This window comes from Nicotiana tabacum, chromosome 12, assembly GCF_000715075.1.
Source record: "Nicotiana tabacum cultivar K326 chromosome 12, ASM71507v2, whole genome shotgun sequence".
In the NCBI taxonomy this organism is placed as follows: domain Eukaryota; kingdom Viridiplantae; phylum Streptophyta; class Magnoliopsida; order Solanales; family Solanaceae; genus Nicotiana; species Nicotiana tabacum.
This window is the reverse complement of record NC_134091.1, coordinates 120,863,120-120,886,447: the sequence shown is the minus strand read 5'-3', so window position 1 is coordinate 120,886,447 and position 23,328 is coordinate 120,863,120. Positions and strand designations below refer to the sequence as shown.

The window sequence follows — 23,328 nt, the reverse complement described above, 5'->3', positions numbered from 1 at the left end:
GGACTAGGTAAGCCTAACAATAATTAAAACAACAATATTATTTAAATAGAATCTCTTAAAATTCCCAAAACCGGTAGTACAAGTCATAAGCTCTACAGAGTGTTTGCTAGAAAACATCCAAATACAATTGTCCAGAAATAAGAATAAACAGTGCAAAAACAAAAAGTTGAAGGTGACTCCGAAGCCTGCGAACGCAGCAACAGGTTTACCTTGAGTCTCCATAGCAACAGTCCACACAGCTAGCTAACGAACAAGTACCTACATCTGCACAAAAATATGCAGAAGAGTAGCATGAGCACACCACAGCGGTGCCTAGTAAGTATCAAGACTAAGCTCGGTAGAGTAGTGACGAGGAACAGTCAAGACACCAACTAGTCTAATAAACTGAACAGATATAAGTACATGAACAATAGAAGCATGATGTCACATAAAAACTATGCAATATGGCTCACAGTACAGTGATGGCAATAAGGAAAGAAACAACAAGTATCAGCGGAATATCATGAAAATGACACATAAAGGTGAATGGAACACAACCTAAATACGAAATCACAAATACAACAAGGACAAGTAATAACTCAGCAACTACAACTGCTTTTACATCAGGTTCTAGTCAACAACTCCACGAGGTACCGAATATCAGACAAATCACAACTCACGGGTCTCAATACCTGAACTCTAACACTTGGCATCATGTGCCCTCAAAACATCTCATAACCGCACTGGCGACTCACGTGCCAATAGAGCCATTCTCACATAGAAGGCAAGTAAACAAGGGTGAGCATCTATGCTCAACAATATCAAGAACACCTCTTATCCGGTAAAATTGCTTAACTACGCGTATGCTTGTGCAAGTGTCCTACTATAGTCCATATCAGCAAATAAGCATAAGGAAAAAGAACGGACATCACGTAGAATATTTTCTCACCGCTTTCACAAGATAAAGCTCACACATGTATGTATACCACTTCACAAATATCAACAACAAGAATTCCCCCAGGCCTCAAATCATCACAAATCAATCCCTGACACAACCCACCTTGTCTCGTCACGTGTACAATAATAAAGTAAGTGCCCGCATTGTCTCGCCACACGTGCATAACAATGTTCCCACCTTGTCACGCCACATGCGCAACCCACAAATATATATATCCCACCTTATCACGCCGCATGTGCAAATATCAATAGTAACAATAGTACGGCAGAAACCTCTTGCAACCCCATAATAACAACCGCACGGCAGAAACCTCATGCATCACAATGATAACAACCGCACGGCAGAAACCTCATGCATTACCACAGCAAATACAACAAAAACAATGGCAATAATACAAAGTACGACAAGTAAATCAACTCAAGAACTTTTAAATCACAAGAAAATGTAGAACCAATCCACAAGGAATAACCACAGTCTGGAATGCTAGGTGTAAAGAGAATAACTCAACAAGGGAAAACTAATGTGTAGTAACGATCCCACAATATATACCTTAACAACAGGGAAGCTAACACTAGTCAGATAATTCCAAATAAAACAAGTTGACTAAGATATAGGATATCTAAACTTCTTTTAAGGTTGAGAAAATTACGAAGGATATTCAACAATTCAATTAAGGATAAGCAGCGGAAAAATAATCATAACCTCAATTAAGACTGAACAATTATAGGATGAAATAATATTAATTCCAAATAAAGATAAGCAGTTATGAAACGATAGCATGACAATAGAGGAGGTAAAATCTTCAGTTAAGTCAAATAAGAGTCAAATAGGCAATAAGAGTGAATCCTGAAGCAATTAATTCTAACTAAAGCATGTAGAGGTGAAACTAGTAAATAGAGACTTAATCACATCAAGAACAACTTCATACTCGGTGAATGTAAGGACCTAAGAATCCTAAGAGGCCAACTTTCCAAAAATAAGTCCGAGCACGTACTCGTCACCTCGCGTACATGAACTACAGTCAACATAGAAGACTCAATCCTAAGGGAAAATCCCCCACACAAGGTTAGGCAAGATACTTACCTCAAAGAAGACAGACTGATACTCAAAAATGAACTTCTCGGGTGAAATGACCTCCGGGCGTCTCAAACCTAATCAAAATAACTTTAAAGCACAAATAAAAATCATAAGAGACTATTCCGGATTATAAAGTCTCAATCTTTATCAAAATCTAAGAATCAGTCCAAAAGTCGACCCCTGGGCCCGCACCTCGGAACCCGACAAATTTTACAAAACTCGAACACTATGAGTCCAATCATACAAAAATTATCAAATTCCGATACCATTTCGTCCCTCAAATCATGATTTTTCATTTTGGAAATGTTCTTCAAAAACCAACATTTTTCTCAACTCAAAACACAAATTAAATGATAAAAACAAAGATAAAATCACGGAATATAATAAATTCTAGGTGAAGAACACTTACCCAATCGATTTGCTTGAAAAACCCACAAAATAACGCTCAAAACCGAGCTCTAGAACTCCAAAAAAGATGAAAATGACAAACCCTCGGAATAGAGGACTTTATATTCTGCTCAGGTGTTTTGTGCATCGCGAACGCGGAGAAAGGGACGCGTTCGCGAAGAAGAAAAACAAAAGCTGCCCAGTTATTCTTCGCGAACGCAACAACATGTTCGCGAACGCAGAGAGGATAAATATGATGGCCCAACGACTGCTCTTCGCGAACGCGTGAAGTAGTACGCGAACGCGAAGAGTGTAATTGAATAGCTACTCTAACGCGTAAGCGACACGTGAATGCAAAGAGGAAAATGATCACCAGTGCCCGGGGCCTGGTTTGCACTTCGCGAACGCGAGATAGGGAATACGAACGTGAAGAAGGGGGTGGCAGAACTTTGCGAACGCGAGAGTGTGACTGCGAACGCGAAGAGGAAATATTTCACCCTCCAAAATAACACTATGCGAACGTGAAGGCAAGGAACGCGATGAAGGAAATCAAATGACAGATAACAACAATTCAAAATAGGGGGAAATGACCCGTAGCCCATCCGAAGCTCACCCGAGGCCCCCGGGACCCCGTCTAAACATACCAACAAGTCCCATAACCTAACATGGACTGGCTCGAGGTCTCAAATCACATCAGACAACGCCAAAAATACAAATCACACCACGAATCGAACTTATGAACTTCTAAAACTTCCAACTTTGAAAACTCGAGCCGAAACCAATCTAACCGACCCGGAATGACGTCAAATTTTGCAGGCAAGTCCCAAATAACATAACGGAGTTTTTCCAACTCTTAGAATCGCATTCCGACCCCGATATCAACAAGTCCACTTCCGGTCAAAATCTCCAAAAATTTAACTTTTGCCATTTCAAGCCTAAATCCGCTACAGACCTCAAATTCACGGTCCGGACACGCTCCTAAGTCCAAAATCACCCAACGGAGCTAACGGAACCGACAGAACTCTATTCCGGAGTCGTCTTCGCACAGTTCCGACTACGGTCAAAATCCTAAGACTTAAACTTTCATTTTAGGGACTAAGTGTCCCAAATTACTCCGGATCATCCGGTAACTGAATTTAACCACGTATGCAAGTCAATACACATAATATGAAACTGTTCAAGACCTTATGCCGCCGAACGGAGCTTAAATTCTCAAAACAACCAGCCGAGTCGTTACATCCTTCCCCTCTTAAACAAACGTTCATCCTCGAACGTGCTAAGAATCGCCTCGAAGTCTTCAAATCACTGAAAGTACATATCCAACACACACCCGCGGGCGACACCACGTCACCCCAATCCACATAATCCTGACGACACCATCCCAACTGTAATTCATCCTTTTTGCCAACACCGATAAGCCTTAGAGTCAAAATTTTCACCTTCCATTTATCTTCAAAAGACCCGATTCTAAATCCATAACCGGTATCATTCTCAACCAGTTGTAACAACTCATGCCTACACCCACAAGGTATGACCACACAACAAGACACACCACACATAGGACCATAATAACATTTCTGATCACAATAGCTGCCCGTAATCAAAACCATCACCGACAATTAGCCTCATATCCGTTAGAACCCTGTTAAAACCTCCACAACACTGACAACGATGCAAGAAACACGAAAAACTCTTAACTATACACCCGAATCAACAAGTCACAACTAACACCACCGGGCACACACCCCGCAAGCTAAAACTTGAGAAGCACAGAATGAAAATGAATGAATATTTAAAGAGAAACACATAAGGGAAATATGAAACAAGCCCTACAGACACAACTCTCTAACAGTATCATACTACGAATCAATTCAAAATGAAAAATCAAAGTACATGAACAAATCATAAGGATCTCATCCTGGTATACCCTTCCACCGTGGCACGCAGCCCGGCTCAAACATATCAAATCACATAGAATCGCGAGGGTCTCACCCTCAACTCTGAATCACAAGTCAAATACACATCATACCAATGGAAATCTTTCACTAATTCAATTCTGCTAATAAAATCACAACACTTACTAAAACCTCACCCCCGTAGAGTATCAAATTATAAATCGTAACCAATTTACTCAGGAATCACATCAAACCTGCCATAATAGACAACATGAATTCACTTATAGTCTCGTAACTTTCAATAATGAATAGAAAACAACGATAGACACGGCTATCACTCATAGAATCTCCCAACGGGGTAAACATCTAAACATAATACTAAGTCATAAACTCACCCATAGGTGGGACAACAAGTAGGGGAACTCGCCCCGATAAGCAGGACCGAATCAAAATACGAATGGTGCCCCTCTGTAACAAATCAAAAGCATACATATATGATATCATCTGGCGCAGTGGCCTCAAGCCTACTATATGAAACACATCAACGGGTCGGGCCTTCCCCTCTTGGGCACCCCCTACTCGCCTGAATACTCCGCTGTGACATACCTATCCGGAGTCTAGGACAATCTTTCACCTTGTGGCTAGTATATCCACACTCGAAGCAACCTCTCTGCTGACGTGGTTGTGGGAACTGTGCGGTACTAGTACTCTGAGACCCATGAGCACCTGAAACACTGTGCAAAGCCTGAAGTGCAAACTGAACTGGCTGACCCATATAACCACTACCATGTCGTACCCTGCCTCCAAAATAAGGACCAGTAGATCTCTCCGGTCTACGAGGCATCCTCACCTCCCTGTCCTCTCTCTCCTGATCTCGCATGTACTCGCTCTCAAGGCCCCGCCTGTCCTCTTCCTCCTAATCCCACATGCCCTCTACACGGCGAGTGATCCCTGCCACCTGCTGAAATGAAACATCAGACTCTAACACCCGAGCCATGCTGAACCGAATATCATGCCTCAGTCCCTCAATGAATCTGCGGACACGCTCTCTAAATGTGGCGACCAAAGCAGGCGCATGCCTGGCCAAATCACTAAATCTCACGGCATACTCTGACACTAACATGGTGCCCTGGCGCAGCTGCTCAAACTTCGCGCACCATACATCTCGAAGGGACTGAGATACAAACTCTCTCAGGAACATCTCTGAAAACTGAACCCATGTAAGTGAAGCTAACTCGGCTGGGCTACCCAACTCATATGCCCGCCACCAGTGGTAAGACACTCCCCTGAGCTGGAACGTAGTAAAAGCAACCCCGCTCCTCTCCTCAATACCCATAGCACGGAGAATGCGGTGACACTCTTCCAGAAAACCCTGTGCACTCTCTGAAGCCAAACCACTGAATATATGAGGGTCATATTTCTTGAACCTTTCAAGTCTAAGCTGCTCTTCCTCAGATGCTGCTGCCCTGACCACGGGCTAAATTGGAACCACAGGCTGTGTCACTATGACACCTAGAACCTGACCAACATGAAATCGCTTCTATGGGGTGTGGGCTGCGGGAGTCTGGGTCCCTCCCCCGGTCTGTGATGTAGCTGGTGCAACCGAAATCAACCTCGTCTGAGCCAATGTACCAAACATGCTCAGGAACTGTGCTAAGGTCTCCTGAAGTCCGGGGGTAATAACAGGCGCCTCCGGTACTTGCTCCCCAACTAGAACTACTGGCGGCTCCTAAACTGTTGCTCTGGTAGGTGCTCCGGCTGTGACACTTACTCCTCGTCGGCCTCTGCCTCTGCCTCTAGCGATACTTGCTCCGGAAGCAGCGTCGTCTATAACTATAGCTTGTGTCCTCACCATCTGTGAGAGAATGAAATGATAAAAGTTCAAACTCTGAGATCAATAAGCTCGCACGAAAGGAATGAAAGAAGTCAGATTGTCCTAATAGTTCTATAGCCTCTCGAAGATAAGTACTACGACTCTGTACCGATCCGCAAGACTCTACTAAAATTGCTTATGACTCATAGCACCTATGAACCTAGAGCTCTAATACCAACTTGTCACGACCCAATTTTTCCCTCCGTTTGGATATCGTGATGGTACCTAGTCTTAGGGACTAGGTAAGCCTAACAATAATTAAAACAACAACATTATTTAAATAGAATCTCTTAAAATTCCCAAAACTGGTAATATAAGTCATAAGCTCTACAGAGTATTTGCTAGAAACTTCTAAATACAGCTGTCCAGAAATAAGAATAAACAGTGCAAAAACAAAAAGCTGAAGATGACTCCGAAGCCTGCGAACGCAGTAGCAGGTTTACCTTGAGTCTCCACAGCAACAGTCCACATAGCTAGCTAACGAACAAGTACCTGGATCTGCACAAAAATGTGCAGAAGAGTAGCATGAGCACACCACAGCGGTGCCCAGTAAGTATCAAGACTAACCTCGATGGAGTAGTGATGAGGAACAGTCAAGACACTCACTGGTCTAATAAACTGAACAAATATAAGTGCATGAACAACAGAAGCATGATGTCACATAAAAACTATGCAATATGGCTCACAGTACAGTGATGGCAATAAGGAAGGAAACAACAAGTATCAGCGGAATATCATGAAAATGACACAGAAAGGTGAATGGAACACAGCCTAAATCCGAAATCACAAATACAACAAAGACAAGTAATAACTCGGCAACTACAACCGCTTTTACATCGGGTTTTAGTCAACAACTCCATGAGGTACCGAACCTCGGACAAATCACAACTCACAGGTCTCAATACCTGAACTTTAACACTTGGCATCCTGTGCCCTCATAACATCTCATAACCGCACTGACGACTCATGTGCCAATAGAGCCATTCTCATATAAGGCAAGTAAACAAGGGTGAGCATTTATGCTCAACAATATCAAAAACACCTCTTATCCGATAAAAGTGCTTAACTACGCGTATTCTTGTGCAAGTGTCCTACCATAGTCCATATCAGCAAATAAGCATAAGGAAAAAGAACGGACAGCTCGTAGAATATTTTCTCACAGCTTTCACAAGATAAAGCTCACACAGGTATGTATACCACTTCACAAATATCAACAACAAGAATGCCCCCAGGCCACAAATCATCACAAATCAATCCCTGACACAGTCCACCTTGTCTCGCCACATGTGCAATAATAAAGTAAGTGCCCGCCTTATCTCGCCACACGTGCATAATAATGTTCTCACCTTATCTCGCCACATGCGCAACCCATATATATCTTATATCCTACCTTGTCACGCCACATGTACAAATATCAATAGTAACAATAGCATGGCAGAAACCTCTTGCAACCCCATAACAACAACCGTACGACAGAAACCTCGTGCATCACAATGATAATAACCGTACGGCAGAAACCTCGTGCATCACCACAATAAATACAACAACAACAATGGCAATAATACAAAGTACGACACGTAAATCAACTCAAGAACTTTTAAATAACAAGAAAATGTAGAACTAATCCGCAAAGAATAACCACAGTCTGGAATGCTAGGCGTAAAGAGAAAATCTCAACAAGGAAAAACTAATGTGTAGCAACGATCCAACAATATACACCTCAACAACAGGGAAGCTAACACGAGTCAAATAATTCCAAATAAAACAAGTCGACTAAGATATAGGATATCTAAACCTCTTTTAAGGTTGAGGAAATTACGAAGGATATTCAACAATTCAATAAAGGATAAGCAGCGGAAAAATAAGCATAACCCCAATTAAGACTGAATAATTATTGGATGAAATAATATTAATTCCAAATAAAGATAAGCAGTTATGAAAAGATAGCATGACAACAGAGGAGGTAAAATCTTCACTTAAGTCAAATAAGAGTCAAATTGGCAATAAGAGTGAATCCCGAAGCAATTAATTCTAACTAAAGCATGTAGAGGTGAAACTAGTAAATAGGGACTTAATCATATCAAGAACAACTTTATACTCAGTGAATGTAAGGACCTAAGAATCCTAAAAGACCAACTTTCCAAAAATAAGTCCGAGCACGTACTCGTCACCTCGCGTACATGGACTACAGTCAACATAGAAGACTCAAATCCTAAGGGGAAATCTCTCACACAAGGTTAGGCAAGATACTTACCTCAAAGAAGATAGACCGATACTCAAAAATGAACTTCTCGGGTAAAATGACCTCCGGGCGGCTCAAATCTAATCAAAATAACTTCAAAACACAAATAAAACTCATAAGAGACTATTCCGGATTATAAAGTCTCAATCTTTATCAAAATCTAAAAATCAGTCCAAAAGTCGACCCCCGGGCCCGCACCTCGGAACCTGACAAATTTTACAAAACCCGAACACTCATTCTGATATGAGTCCAACCATACAAAAATTATCAAATTCCGATACCATTTCGTCCCTCAAATCATGATTTTTCATTTTAGAAATTTTCTTCAAAAACCAACATTTTTCTCAACTCAAAACACAAATCAAATGATAAAAACAAAGATAAAATTACCGAATATAATAAATTCTAGGTGAAAACTACTTACCCAATCGATTTGCTTGAAAAACCCACAAAGAATCGCTCAAAACCGAGCTCTATAACTCCAAAAATGGTGAAAATGGCAAACCCTCGGAATAGAAGACTTTATATTCTGCTCAGGTGTTTTGTGCATCACGAACGTGGTGAAAGGGACGCGTTCGTGAAGAAGAAAAACAAAAGCTGCCCAGTTGTTCTTCGCGAACGCGGAGAGGAAAAATATGATAGTCCAACGACTGCTCTTCGCGAACGCGTGAAGTAGTACACGAACGTGAAGAGTGTAATGGAATAGCTACGCGAACGCGTAAGCGACACGCAAACGCGAATAAGAAAATGATCACCAGTGCCCAGGGCCAGGTTTGCACTTCGTGAACGCGAGATATGGAATGCGAACACGAAGAAGGGGTGGCAGAACTTCGCGAACGTGAGAGGGTAACTGCGAACGCGAAGAGGAAATATTTCGCCCTCCAAAATAACACTACGCGAACGTGAAGTCAAGGACGCGAACGCGATGAAGGAAACCAGATGACAGATAACAATAGTTCAAAATAAGGGGAAATGACCCGTAGCCCATCCGAAACTCACCCGAGGCTCCCGGGACCCCGTCTAAACATACCAACGAGTCCCATAACCTAACACGGACTCGCTCGAGGTCTCAAATCATATCAGACAATGCCAAAAATACAAATCGCACCACGAATCGAACTTATGAACTTCCAAAACTTCCAACTTTAAAAACTCGTGCCGAAACCAATCTAACCAACCCGGAATGACGTCAAATTTTGCAGGCAAGTCCCAAATAACATAATGGAGCCGTTCCAACTCTTGGAATCACATTCCGACCCCGATATCAAAAAGTCCACTTCCGGTCAAAATCTCCAAAAATTTTACTTTTGCCATTTCAAGTCTAAATCAGCTACAGACCTCAAATTCACGGTCCGGATACGCTCCTAAGTCCAAAATCACCCAAGGGAGCTAACAGAACCAACGGAACTCTATTCCGAAGTCGTCTTCATACAGTTCCGACTACGGTTAAAATCTTAAGACTTAAACTTTTATTTTAGGGACTAAGTGTCTCAAATCACTCCTGATCATTCGATAACTGAATTTGATCACGTACGCAAGTCAATACACATAATATGAAGTTGTTCAAGACCTTATGCCACCGAACAGAACTTAAATTCTCATAACGACCGGCCGGGTCGTTACACTACCTATTCTGCGAAGAGTGCGAAAATAACAATGGATAGAACTTCAATGAAAAAAACAATTGATGAACCTCTTCATGGTTCTCCGGTTAACCACAACATCCTTTACCAAGATGTAAGAAACCAGTTGAAAAAGCTGAAGATTGAGGCGAACTTGCTGCTGCTTAGGATGGCGCGTGAAATTGGCTCCGACTACGTGAAAAGGCTTCTACTTGATTCCTACCCTCTTACCTGCTGTTATGATATGTTGGAGGAACTGCTCGCTGACCAAAATAAAGATAACGATGCTCCTGTTATCGTTATAAGCAGTGACACCGAAGCCGCCTCTAAGGCATCAAAATCTGTCAATCAAAAGATAGAGTAGAGTAAAAGATTGATATTTTAAGTCGTTTTGTTATGCATGCCATGTTTGTAGCATGGTATGCTAAAATGAATTATCTTCTAAATATTATTTTGAATATGTTAAAGATTATCAAGTAATCAATGAAAATGCTTATTTCGTATTTCTTTACCCACAGCTTCCGTTACTTTTGGTTCTTTTTTTATACATGTTTTAAAATATTTTTGCTTCCTTTATCCCCTGGTTCCAAATATTATCGAGCCAAAAGCAATACGCGTTTTTATGTATAAATATGGTCACTTTGCCTATCTATTATGAAGAAAACAATATGATTCCTTACTCAAATAATATATGAAGATAACGATTCCTTACTCAAAGAAGAATAGCTAGAATAAATAACGATTCCTTACTCAAGGAAGAATAGCTAGAATAAAAAAAATAAAACATGCTTCAAAGAAATTAATTACTCAAATCATGAACTCGAACAGTGCAATGTAGATCCTTGGATGCATTTTTGTCCGTTTTAGCAATACCAAAAGAGAAATGAATTCTTCTCACACATATTCCATATTAAAAGTGAGAAACTAAAAATAAATACTAATATTTATTTATTAAATAATTTAACATCCAAATGCAGATTCATCACAAACACAGAGATACAAACATCTTAACCTCACTTGAACGTAAGTTTTGCTAGAGATGAAACTTAAAAGCAACCATCACAAAATGAACTAAATCAGCAAGAAATTAAATAAAAATTCAGTAGTCACACTATGAACTAAACACAAAACCAAAGAGTATGGATAGAAAGCTTACTGTAAATAGAGTAGCACAATTGATATGGGGTAGTAGAGTTGGTCAGGTAGGATTGTTTAGGGAGTACGGATGAATAGAAGGGAATCAATTGTAAATGTTTGTGCTGGTGATCAATAAAAATTTTATTTTTACCAAAAAAAAATGAACTAAACAAAAATAATTTAGGAATGCAGATTAATACAAAATTAATATACAAAATGCAGATTATTTCCTTGGAATATTTTGCATGAAACATAATCGAAAATGCTAAAGAAGTCATAAAATTCGAACTTCATAGATAATGAAAAAAGTAAACATGAAATAAGCATGCCCAACTTCATACAATACTTGATATTCAAAATGAAAAACAAAGTTTTCATCTCTTGCACACCAAAGAAAAATAGCCAACACTTTTCTAACATAAGATAAAATAAGAACTAAAATTGACATAATTAGTTTGCAATATTTTCTGACAGCTTCAACCCAATAAATATGCCCGCTAATATAGCAGATGAAATAGTATTTGCTGCACTTTCATTTGTTACCACTTCTTCACTTTCTTCAATAGCCGAGCTTGAAGATGACTCTTCCTGTGAACAACTTATTTTTTGAAATTTGTTGAAGGCTTCTAAGGCTTCATCATAACATTGGAAAGCTTGAAAGTAGCTACCCTCGACTCCAACAAGCATATTAACACACTCACACCAACATTTGTATATTCCCGGCTTCTTATCACAAAATACAACAAAAATCATAGATTTGAGATTTTGTTTACCTTCAACTGATTTTTCAAATTCATTGAACGCCGATATGGCCGCATCGTGAGACTTGAAAGACTGGAAGATGATACGCTTAACCTCGAGAACCATAGGAGAACATTCACTCCATGAGTAGTATATTCCTAATATTTTATCAGAAAATATAACATATACTTTTGAAGCACTATTCTTCTTCGAATGCACCATTATTGATTCCTTAATCTATTAACTCACACTTAAAAGAACATATGAGTTTAAATGAAGGTTTGTTTAAGTATGTTTTCGGCCATCTAGGGTTTTGTTTAAGTAAGGTTTTGACCATCTAGGTTTGTTTAAATAGTAGGGCTTTGAAGACCTTATTATACTAAAAATATACGAAATACACAATCAAATACATGTTTATAGATGAATAATTTTGAAATATATACGTATATACTACAAAAAAAGGATGAAAATATGTAAAAAAAAAATAATTAAAAAAAAAGGTTTATGGGAAATAGAGTTTGCAACCTTTGAGATCTTCCATGTATTGGGAAGACAACTATTAAATGGGTGGGAGAGAAATATTCAAACCTAACTAAAAGGGCATTATCGGTATAAAGATTCGCCTGGAACCTAATTTGGGAGTAAATTTATCTTAATGACCCCATTTGGGTCAAGGTGGCCAAAAATGGTGTGGCCAAAAGGATTTTTCCAAAGAAAAAAAGAAGTAAGGATAGTTTGTAAATTACATCTCGAATGTCACATTTCGATTTGTCAAAACATAAAGTGTTTACCGGATATTCAATAGTGGACAAATGACAAATTACGTGGGGCTATTCAAGGAGGGTTTGGAACCAAAATGTGATTCTTTTGGACTCAAAGAACAAAAATGTGGTTCTTTAATATATAACGTTATTTTAAAGGGCGCTATACCTTAACGACCGGTTACCCGTTAAGGTATAGCGCCCTTTAAAAAGGCGCTATGTTTGAATCCACATGGCGCAGGAAAAACAGATAAATAGAATTTAATGTATTAAAAGATGAGTAGAGTGGTGGATGGTGCAATGGTAGAGTGCACCACCCTACTCCTCCTTGAATACACTAAATTCTATTTATCTGCGTTTTTTGCGCCACGTGGATTCAAATATAGCGCCTTTTTAAAGGGTGCTATACCTTAACGGGTAAATGTCCGTTAAGGCATAGCGCCCTTTAAAAAAACGTTATATATTAAAAAAAAAGTCACTATATTTATTTTTCGCACATTATAATTCTTTAAATTCAAAAAAATCACATTTTGAATTCGGACTCTATTCAAGGAGGCTTTCATAATGTATGACGAGCTCAGAAATTCACACTATTCTTTGTTGGACTCTATTCAAGGAGGCTTTCATAATGTCTGACAAGCTCAGAAATTCACACTATTCTTTGTTAGACTTGTCTTCTCTTTCTAGATCATTCTAGGACTCACGAACCATATCTCCATATACTGTCATTTTCAAGTCTAAAAGAGTAAAATTATACAACAACTACAAACCAAGAATAATTTTACGAGTTAGGTTTGGGGAAGATAACGTGTACGTATTTTACCCCTATCTTAAAGATAGAGACACTATTTCAGATAGATCATCGGCTCAAGGAAAGAATAAAATTATACTTGGATATAAATGCTAATTCTGTATTTATATGTAGTAAACTTCACTATTTGTACATATATATATATATTAGTATAACTATGAGTAATGATAACTAAACCTATTAAGTTTTAATATTTGAACTTAACACGAAATATGAAGATACTGATTTTGCATACCCATTATACAATTTTTATCTCTCTGAAAATAAGAGAAGAGGCGGAGTCGGGTGGCAGCGGCCACTCGTTGAGCTGCCAACAGTTTAAAGCCCCTTGGTTGGTTGCTCTGACTTCTGAGTGGGTTTGCCTCGAGAATATTACTTTAAAAAAATGTCACTAGAATCTTGTAAATTGAATTGTATTTTTTCTCCTTAGACTCTTGACTGAAAATGCCTATTAACTTAGGACTCCTCATGTAAAATGAAACACTTAAGCAAAATTTAAAGTACTATTCCCTCCGTCCTAATGTATGTTATGCAACTTTGGCTGATCACGAAATTTAAAAAATAAAATAAATAAAATTTATGATCTAAAATAAGTTATAAATATAATGCGTATATATAATATGAAAATTTTAAAGTTAAATTATTTTTATTTATAAAAAAATAAAGTATATTATTCTTTTTGAAACGTAACATAAATGAGAGTGCATCATATCATTGGGACAAAACGAGTACAACTATTTTATACCATATACAAATCATTTTAGAAAGCCAAAGGCTCTAGAGGTCAATTCGTTTACACCAACACCTACTACGAGTAGTTGGTGCTTTCTTGGGATTAAACTTTTCTTTCCCATAAATTAGAAGGAACAAACAAAAATATTATATTAAATCCCCCTCCCCTCCCCTCCCCCAAACCTTTTTTTTTACTTTCTAAACCGGTCCACAATAAGTGACCAATTTGTCTTGGGCACACCCATTAAGGAAACACTAAATTTTAGACAAAAATAGTTAATGTAACAAAACTACCCTTAATTAAATATTGAAGCATAGTTAATGTGAGGAGTAAAAGACTTTTTAGAGATACGTACATAAGAGTAACTTTGAAAAAGCAAATTGAATTTTTTCTTGGTTTTATAAATTGACACTTATTTTGGACCAAAATAAAAAAATAAATTAATCACTTATTATGGACAGAAAGGAATACCATTTATCATAAACTTTGTATTAAAGTTGACAATTAAATAGCTTTCTTGAATGTTAGAAGCCTCTAGTAAATTAGTTTCTAGAGAATAGAGATATTCTAGCGCACAGTTTTGAAGTTGCAATTTGACTCGAGGTATTATAGTTCTAACTTGAGTTATTGCAAGAGAGCGTAAAACACTAATTGCAGTATTGATTACAAGTATAAAGCAGATAATGACTTGCTTATTATTTTAATTAATAGTATTATTATATTATATTATATTATATTATATTATATTATATATAGAGTCAGAGGATGTGCACTCAGGATTAAGAAACTGACATAGGTCCGCAAGTGTGAAACGAAAACAAAAGGCTGGAGTCCAAAACCAAAAGGTGGTGAATAAATAAAAACCTAAAAGAATAAAGAAATTGGGTGATAAAGATAGATCAATTGACTTAATATTATCAAATAATTACCGGAAAGAATAATACTTGTGAAAATAGTCAAAATATTAATTATAGTGGACCAGAGAGAGTAACTTATTGAAACATCTTTAAATATATAAAAATATGTATTTTTTTAACAAACTAAAAATTACATTATTTTATCAGAAAAATATTATCCAATAAACCAAAAAGAGTTTAATTTATACACTCCATTTACCTTGAATTGAGTATTTAGTTATCATTTGAATCTAAATAAAGACAGGAATAAATCTGAAAAATGAAAAAGTAGGGAAAAAGTTTTGTACTCTTTTCCATTTATAAGAAAATTCAATAAATACTAAACTAAAGGTATTTGTTAAAAGCCAAAAAGGAGCAACAGAAAGTGGAAAAATCCAAAAAAAAGAAGAAAAAAGAGTAATCTGTATCCTCCGTCAGCGCCACGTAAAAACCCGGCCCCATTGAGATGTTATCCAGAAGAAGTTGACAAGTAAACTCCACGCGCTAATAAATTTCCTATACATATAGTTCCATTTTGTATCTATAGGCGCGTCTTTGTAAAGCAAGCACACTATAAATATAGAGTCACACCCAAAACCCCTTCATTCTATCTTCACTACTTGCTTTCTCCATCTAAAAACCTCCATTTTTTAGCTTTAACTCAGTCAGCATAACATTACAAAGGACAATATTCTTGATTTAAATATATTCAGGTATTTATTTTCTTTCCTTTTTTATGTCTATTTTTTCATTTATATTTGATTGAAAAGGTTACAGCTTTTTGTGGTTTGGAATTGTTGTGTGGCAAACTTTTATCTTTTTCAAGATTTGTTCCCTAAACCTGTAGCTCTTTCTAATATGCAGAAGTGTTGATATCTATTACATTTACAGCTCTAGATTTGACCTGCTATAGTTATGCCTTATGCCCTTTTTAATCCCCAAAAATTACCTGGAAAAAAGAGATTTTTCTTTGCTTTTGGTTGGGATGGGGGGAGGAGAGAAGGTAGGTAGGAAGATATAAACTTAAAAGATGATTTGAAAACTGTTTTTGGTACTACTCAAGAAACAAAAAGTTGTTATTACTTAGTAGTTTTTGTACATATATTTGGTTGGAACTTGAAAAAATGAGTTTTTAAAGATGAGAGGAAAAATAATTTTTGGAAGTTGAAATTGTGTTTGGACATGAAAGGAATTTGAAGTTTTGTGAATAGAAAACTTCAAAAACTACTCTAGAGTTGTTTTTGGGATTTGAAGATTTTATTTTCAGAATCTGCCAAAAAATAGTTATAATTTCTAAACAAACAGATATTGAAAACAAAATTTGAAAAAAAGCTCCCAAATTTTATGGCAAGACGGGAGCTTAAGTAATCCTATGCGTTCAGACAGTTGAAGATCTTTATACTCTTACTAGTAAATCAAACATCATTGTTGGACCTTTGCCTTGCCCCTTTGAATACTTTAAGAACCAACATTTAAGAACTTTTGTGCAACTTGATTTTAGAAGGACAAAGTCAAATATTACAATTATGTTTCAGTGTTAGTGTTTGCAAATCTCCATACTAGTTATATCTAAATAATTTTCACAGTTTTTTGTTTGTTCTAGCTGTATCGAGATCCTGTAATTCTAATCCTTTTCTCTCTTGGAATATGTTTCTACAGGCGCTAATAGCAATCAAGAAAATTACATCGAAAAGTAGGATATGGCCCTAGATCTTCATTTCCAAGAGCAAACAGCAGAGGCTGTCTTTGACGAGTGTCCTACTCCCTTAGAGAAGTGGAAGACGACGTTTGATGATGAGCGTGAAGACAATCTATCTGGTGGTTTTGAGTGTAACATATGCCTGGATTGTGTGCACGATCCTGTGGTTACATTTTGTGGTCACCTCTATTGCTGGCCTTGCATTTACAAGTGGATTCAATTCCAGAGCATCCCTTCAGAAAATTCGGATCATCAACAGCCTCAATGCCCTGTTTGCAAGGCTGAAGTTTCACAAAAAACCTTGATTCCACTCTATGGCCGCGGCCAAGCTACAAAACCATCTGAAGATGACGTTCAAAGTAAAGGTATGCTCATACCACAAAGACCTCCTAGTCGAAGATGTGGCGGTCACACACTGATAGCAACTATCGATTCAAATCCATCTCAGCAACCTCATCATCAAAGCAATCGTCTGCAGTCTCAAACACATCAGCCTTATCCTGCCAGCCTTGATGGCACGACAATGAACGCTTTACATCCCATGATTGGGGAAATGGTTTATGCACGAGTATTTGCAAACGCATCACCGACATTGGATTCATATCCAAACTCATATCACCTAGCAGGCGGCAGAAGTTTGAGAATGAGACGGCAACTATTACTTGCTGATAAATCACTTGGTAGAGTATATTTTTTCCTCTTCTGTTGCGTAGTAGCATGTCTGCTCTTGTTTTGACCACTTTTTCCGGTACATTTGTATACATTTTAGAAATATGAGTACAATAGTAGAAGATGAATATACGAGCTTGGCTCAATGTTACATGCCAAAGAAGTTTTTCCATCTTTTTTCTGGCTAGGATTTAAGTCATATACACTCTTTTACACTATTAGTGAATTTTAACCTGTGATAGCAACTTTGTTGCTATTTTTACCAGATTACCTATTAGTGCATATCAAGAAACCTGCATGTAATTACCTAATAAGGAATCTGATTGTATATAAAAATTACAGTGTCTGTGCTTAGAAACTCAATTCTGGCTCTTATCCATTCTGGTGCATATCCAAGAAGCTGTTTATTGCAAAATTACTACTCATTAGAAGCAACTGCTAATTCCTGTCTGAAAAAAGGAGAGGAAAAATAGTTGTTCATATCAAGGCTTGGAAGTTCTGTTAATGTTAAGCAAAATAGCTAATCTTCATCAAGAAACCAATAGAAGAGGTTTTAGAAAGGTTGAATTAGTCTTTCCTTGGTCAAACAGAACTTTTTTCTTCGTCAAACATCCATGTCCAAATTCCAAATATTTGAGTAGTCATCTTGATTGTCAAGGAATGTCAATTTTCAATTTCTTTGCGTGAGCTGGAAGAAGGGGACCCTTAGAGCTACGATAAAGTCAGAGAGTTCGAGTCGTGGAAACACATATTAATACGATAAAGTCAGAGACCTTTTCATGAGTTCGAGTCGTGGAAGCACATATTAATACGATAAAGTCAAAGACCCTTTCATGAGTTCGAGCCGTGGAAGCACATATTAATACTTGCATTAGAGTAGGTTGTCTACTTCACACCCCTTAGGGTGAGATCCTTCCCTGTATGCTTTGTGCACCGGGCATCCGTTTTTTGGTTGAGCGGGAAACAATACTTTTGATGTTATCTTGATTCAGGGAGTTTGCAAAAAATAGCATTTTTTCAGTGTTTAGCCTAATCATATATGAAATAAATACAACGAAATGAGAGAATGTTGGTTTCCATTTCTATGTATTTGATTTTGTTTATTTCAATTTTCCTAGATTCGGATTCGACTTTTGGACTATTCAACACAACCAATTTAACTTTTTGAATATGTATCACATGGTTCAAATCGTTTGAATGAGAGCAGGAAAAAAAGGAGATAAAATTCAATTCTTAAAAAAAGAGTATAAATTTCAAATGTTAGTCTAAAGTATTTTTAAAACCATAAAATTCATAATCAAAGAAAGAAAAGGTAAGAAAATCTCACTTGCCTCGGTTTGTGATTAATCTTCTTTTAAAGCTATGTTAATTAAATTTGGTGCATACACCGGATAAAAGTAAAGCTTTTTCTACAGATAGTTTTTAACCATAATATTACTAGCAGAATGAGATTAGTTTTTTCCTGTTTCATTATGAATATGTGACGTAGCGAAAGTTTCTGGAAGGAGCAAAAAGTTATAAAGAACCATATCTTTGAAACAATATCACTATAAAAAAAAATTAAAATTAGCTACTAATTCCATAGTTAATCTATCGCTAAATTGCTCGTACCTAAGAGAATTTCTTGATAATCTATCGCTAATTCTCTAAATAGGATTAGCGACAATTTTTTTTGCTTTAACTACAAAATTTTTCCTTCACTAATTTCTGATTGTTTTAGTGGTGTAATTATTGGTCTGTAAATAATGATATCATATACTGTTTCAAGGGAACAGAAAAAAAATTATTATTTTTTCTTTGAAAAAGGGCATATGGCCATTAATGTGTTTCGTTCAATAAATATGTATAAGGCATGTAGATGCATTATAAAAGGGAAAGTTTTTTTTAATTATATATAGGAGATATAATATGGTTTAGTGCTTTTTGCAATTAGATTTTGATGCTGCATTCTAAGCATTCGGCCGATTATTTTATAAAATTTGTACCATATCAATTTTTCGATTATTCTATTATGTATAACCAAAATTAGACTTTTCAAAACCGTCCCAATCATGTCGGTTTCTCTTCGGTATCGGTACGATTCGGTTAATTTTCGATATTTTTTTAAATATCATGTAAATTCACCAGTAAAAGTAGAATGCAATAAATACGTTCTTTTATAGGACTTATCAAAACTCTCTAGACATTTTTACTGTTTAAAGAGTAATGAAGTATGAAAGATGACTAGAGTATAGATCCATCAACTATTCTACAACAACGTAAAGGAACTCAAGCAAAGGCAAAGAAAATATAAATCACACGAGTGAAAAGATATTAACCAAGTTGAGACTCAAGAATAAAGTCTATAGAAGATTAAATATTCAAAAAGATAAATCTAAATTATATGAAAGGAAACATATTCAATACATTGTAGTTTGCTACTCATAATCGCTAGAATACTTTGTGTCTTGCTAATAAAGATACTTGAAATAACTTAGTTTAAGTAGAAGTAGCATAATAGGTTTTAGGAATTAGTATTTTGAGTTTAATTACTTGTTGGCTTGTAATAGTTTTCATAATTCCAAGACCCAAAGAAAAATTTAATGCATTATTATTTTTAAACTTACTAGATAAATATATTTTTCACATGTAAAATTTATTCGGTATAGTTCGATATTTTTTCGGTTTATTTTTATAAAATAAAAAATCTACCCTAATTATCGGTGTGGTTATAGATTTATATAAAAACCTACCGTTTCTTAAAAATAAACCTAAAAATCGGTTCGGTGCGGTACAGTTCGATCGATTTAATCGATTTTTGAATATCCATTGACACCCCTAATTCTAAGTGACATAAGGTAGGTCCTTATTGTCAACTTAGAGCCCGAGCCATAATTGTTTTCACTTTTTTTACGATTTGTTATTTCAAAATCAGTGTTTGGTCATGAAAATTTTAAAGTTCACTTGAAGTTGAATTTCGGCATTTTTCGAAAATTTAAAAAATGGCAAAAAAATTACTTTCTAAAATTTTCACTTCAAATACTCACAAAAATTCAAAAACAGCTTCAAATTGTTTTCATGTCCAAACACAACTCTAATTTTCAAATACCATTTTCAATTTTTTTTAATACTTTTCTCCGTAATTTCACAATTCTTATATCCAAACTCCCACTTATTCTTTTCTTTCATTTCTTAGTTTATCTTGTGGAGCAAGACAATCATATCAACCAGCTAGTGTCACGACCCAAATTCCCACCACAAGTGTCGTGATGACACCTAATCTCTAAGACTAGGTAAGTCGATTTCCATTACATTTCAAAGTCATTTTTTTTATAAACGAAACCAACAACAAAAATAATTATAACAACCTCCCAAGACTGGTAGTATTGAGTCACGAACTCTAACATAATACATGAAATGATCTCAATGATCGAATACTCAATACTGTTTGACTAAAAATTAAGAGTACAATGAAATGAACAGACTCCAAGGAACTGCGACGACTAAGCAGCTCTACCTTGAATCCTTGCAATCACACTCTAACTCTGTCCAGGTCCGATACCTCCAATACCTAGCTCTGCACAAAAATGTACAGAAGTGTAGTATGAGTACACCACGGTCGGTACCCAGTAAGTATCAAGACTAATCTCAGTGGAGTGGAGTGGAGAAGAGGTACAGTCAAGACACTCACTAGTCAATTAATCTGTGCAATATAGCAGTATATAATAGTACTGAAAAACAACTAGCAATAAGAACATCATAATTATTACTCAGGCGAATAAGGAACACAAGTACAATCAATAAGTCAAGTCCTTCAAATATAAATCCTTCACATATTATTCTTTAAAATAAATATCTTTCGAATATACTTCTTTTGAATAATTATCTTTCAAATATAATTCTTTCCAATAAATATATTTTCAAGTAAAAGTCACCATGTGACACCTCATTTCACAATCATAAAGATTACGGGTCTCAACTCACTTTCATATTTTCCACGGCATCCCGTGCCCATATTTCTATCACCATTACACCGACAATTCACGTGTCAATAAATAAATCATCATATTTTTTCCCGGCACCTCATGCCCATATTATTTTCATAACTGCACGAACAACTCACGTACCAACATATCAATGTATATAAGATCCGCATGATCAATTTATTTTCAATAAAGTAAGGTTAAAAATCTTTAAATCAAGTAAGAAATCAACAAAAAGATAAGTTTATTTTAGAAATCGTTTGAGTGAGGAAAAATGACATTTCCATTAAAATAAAGCATCAACGAAACTACTGATTTGGATATAGAATTTATTAAACTAAACATACTAGAAATTTTTCTTTTATTTAAAACAACTCAATCATCAAACACAAGTACAACCCAAAAATACAAATCCTCAAAGTCTCGTACGAAAAATTCAAGGTTAACACAATACATCAAGAAATATAAAACACTTAATATTAAGTCAAATAATACATCACGGAAAACACAAAAATTTACAAATTACGAAAAAATAAAATAACCAAAGGCAAGTGCATCCATAGAAAAATATCAACAAAAGGGCACTCCCAAAGTACCGCCTCGTAGTCCCAAAAGTAAATATGCAAGACAGGGGGAATCTCCCGAGATACCGCCTCGTAGTCCCAAAAGTAAATAGGGGGAATCTCCCGAGGTACCACCTCATAGTCCCAAAAGTAAATATGCAAGACAGAGGGATCTCCCGGAATACCGTTCCGTAGTCCCAAAGTAAATATACAGGGCAGGGAGATCTCCCGGAATACCGTTCCGTAGTCCCAAAGTAAATATGCAGGGTAGGGGGATCTCCCGGAATACCGTTCCGTAGTCCCAAAATAAATATGATTTCAAAAACTGCACATCAAGTGTTCAAATATCACAAATGGCTCATCACGTGCTCAAATATTACAACATATCACAAATTGCACATCGAGTGCTCAAATATTTCAACTTGCCACAGAAATCAACAATATATCATTTTCCACAAATAAGGAGCCCATGGCTCGACCATAATGTGCACAAAATCTTAACAAAATATATTTCACATAAATTCAAGGTGGAAATCACACCAAATCATCATATAAAAATAATTTCAACAAACAATGATCTTGGCAAGATAAATAGAGATTTAATAAGTGCCAATAATTTCCAATTTAATTCATAAGGGCATCTAAGGGTTTTTAATCAATGAAATTCGCACATATAAACTAAGTACGTACTCGTCACCTCACGTACATGGTTTTAAATTACACAATTTGCACATAAGACTCAATACCTAAGGAAAAATTCCCCCACTCGAGGTTAAGCAAGACACTTACCTTTTTGAAGTTAAGGCCGATATTCCAAAATCGTCTTCTTGCTTGAATTGACCTCCGAACGACTCCAATCTTTCTTGAGCCTTTCTTACATTACTACGAGGTTCCTAAAATTCTAACAACTTCAATCTATTTAGAAGCATAACAAAAGTGGACCACAATTAGGAAGATTTTCATGGTTTCAACTCATTTGAGCATTTTATCAAACACTAGGTGTGCAAATTTGGTTACAAGATTCTTCTACAAGATTTCCTTCATTCCACAACCCAATCTTTACTTATTTGATCTCAACAATCTTCCTACAAACCTTATTGGTATAAGAATATATATATAATACTCTTACACCCAAGAATCATACCCCCAATCACCAATCTTTTACCCCAAACTCGAAATTGAAGACTAGGGGTTGAATCTTACTTATTAGATGAAGATCTTGTGATTAGCTTTCCTTGATTCTTAAAGATTGGATGATTAGAATGTTAGGTTCCCTCCTTATCTCTCTAAAATTCTCTTGCCTCTTTCTAAAACCCTCAGAAA

General features: G+C 36.4%; 1 pseudogene; it reads left to right on the top strand.

The window, feature by feature from the left end:
- Positions 1-15,684: 15,684 nt before the first annotated feature.
- LOC107762857 (E3 ubiquitin-protein ligase RMA1H1-like) lies at positions 15,685-17,747 on the top strand (annotated as a pseudogene).
- The last annotated feature ends 5,581 nt before the right edge of the window (positions 17,748-23,328 follow it).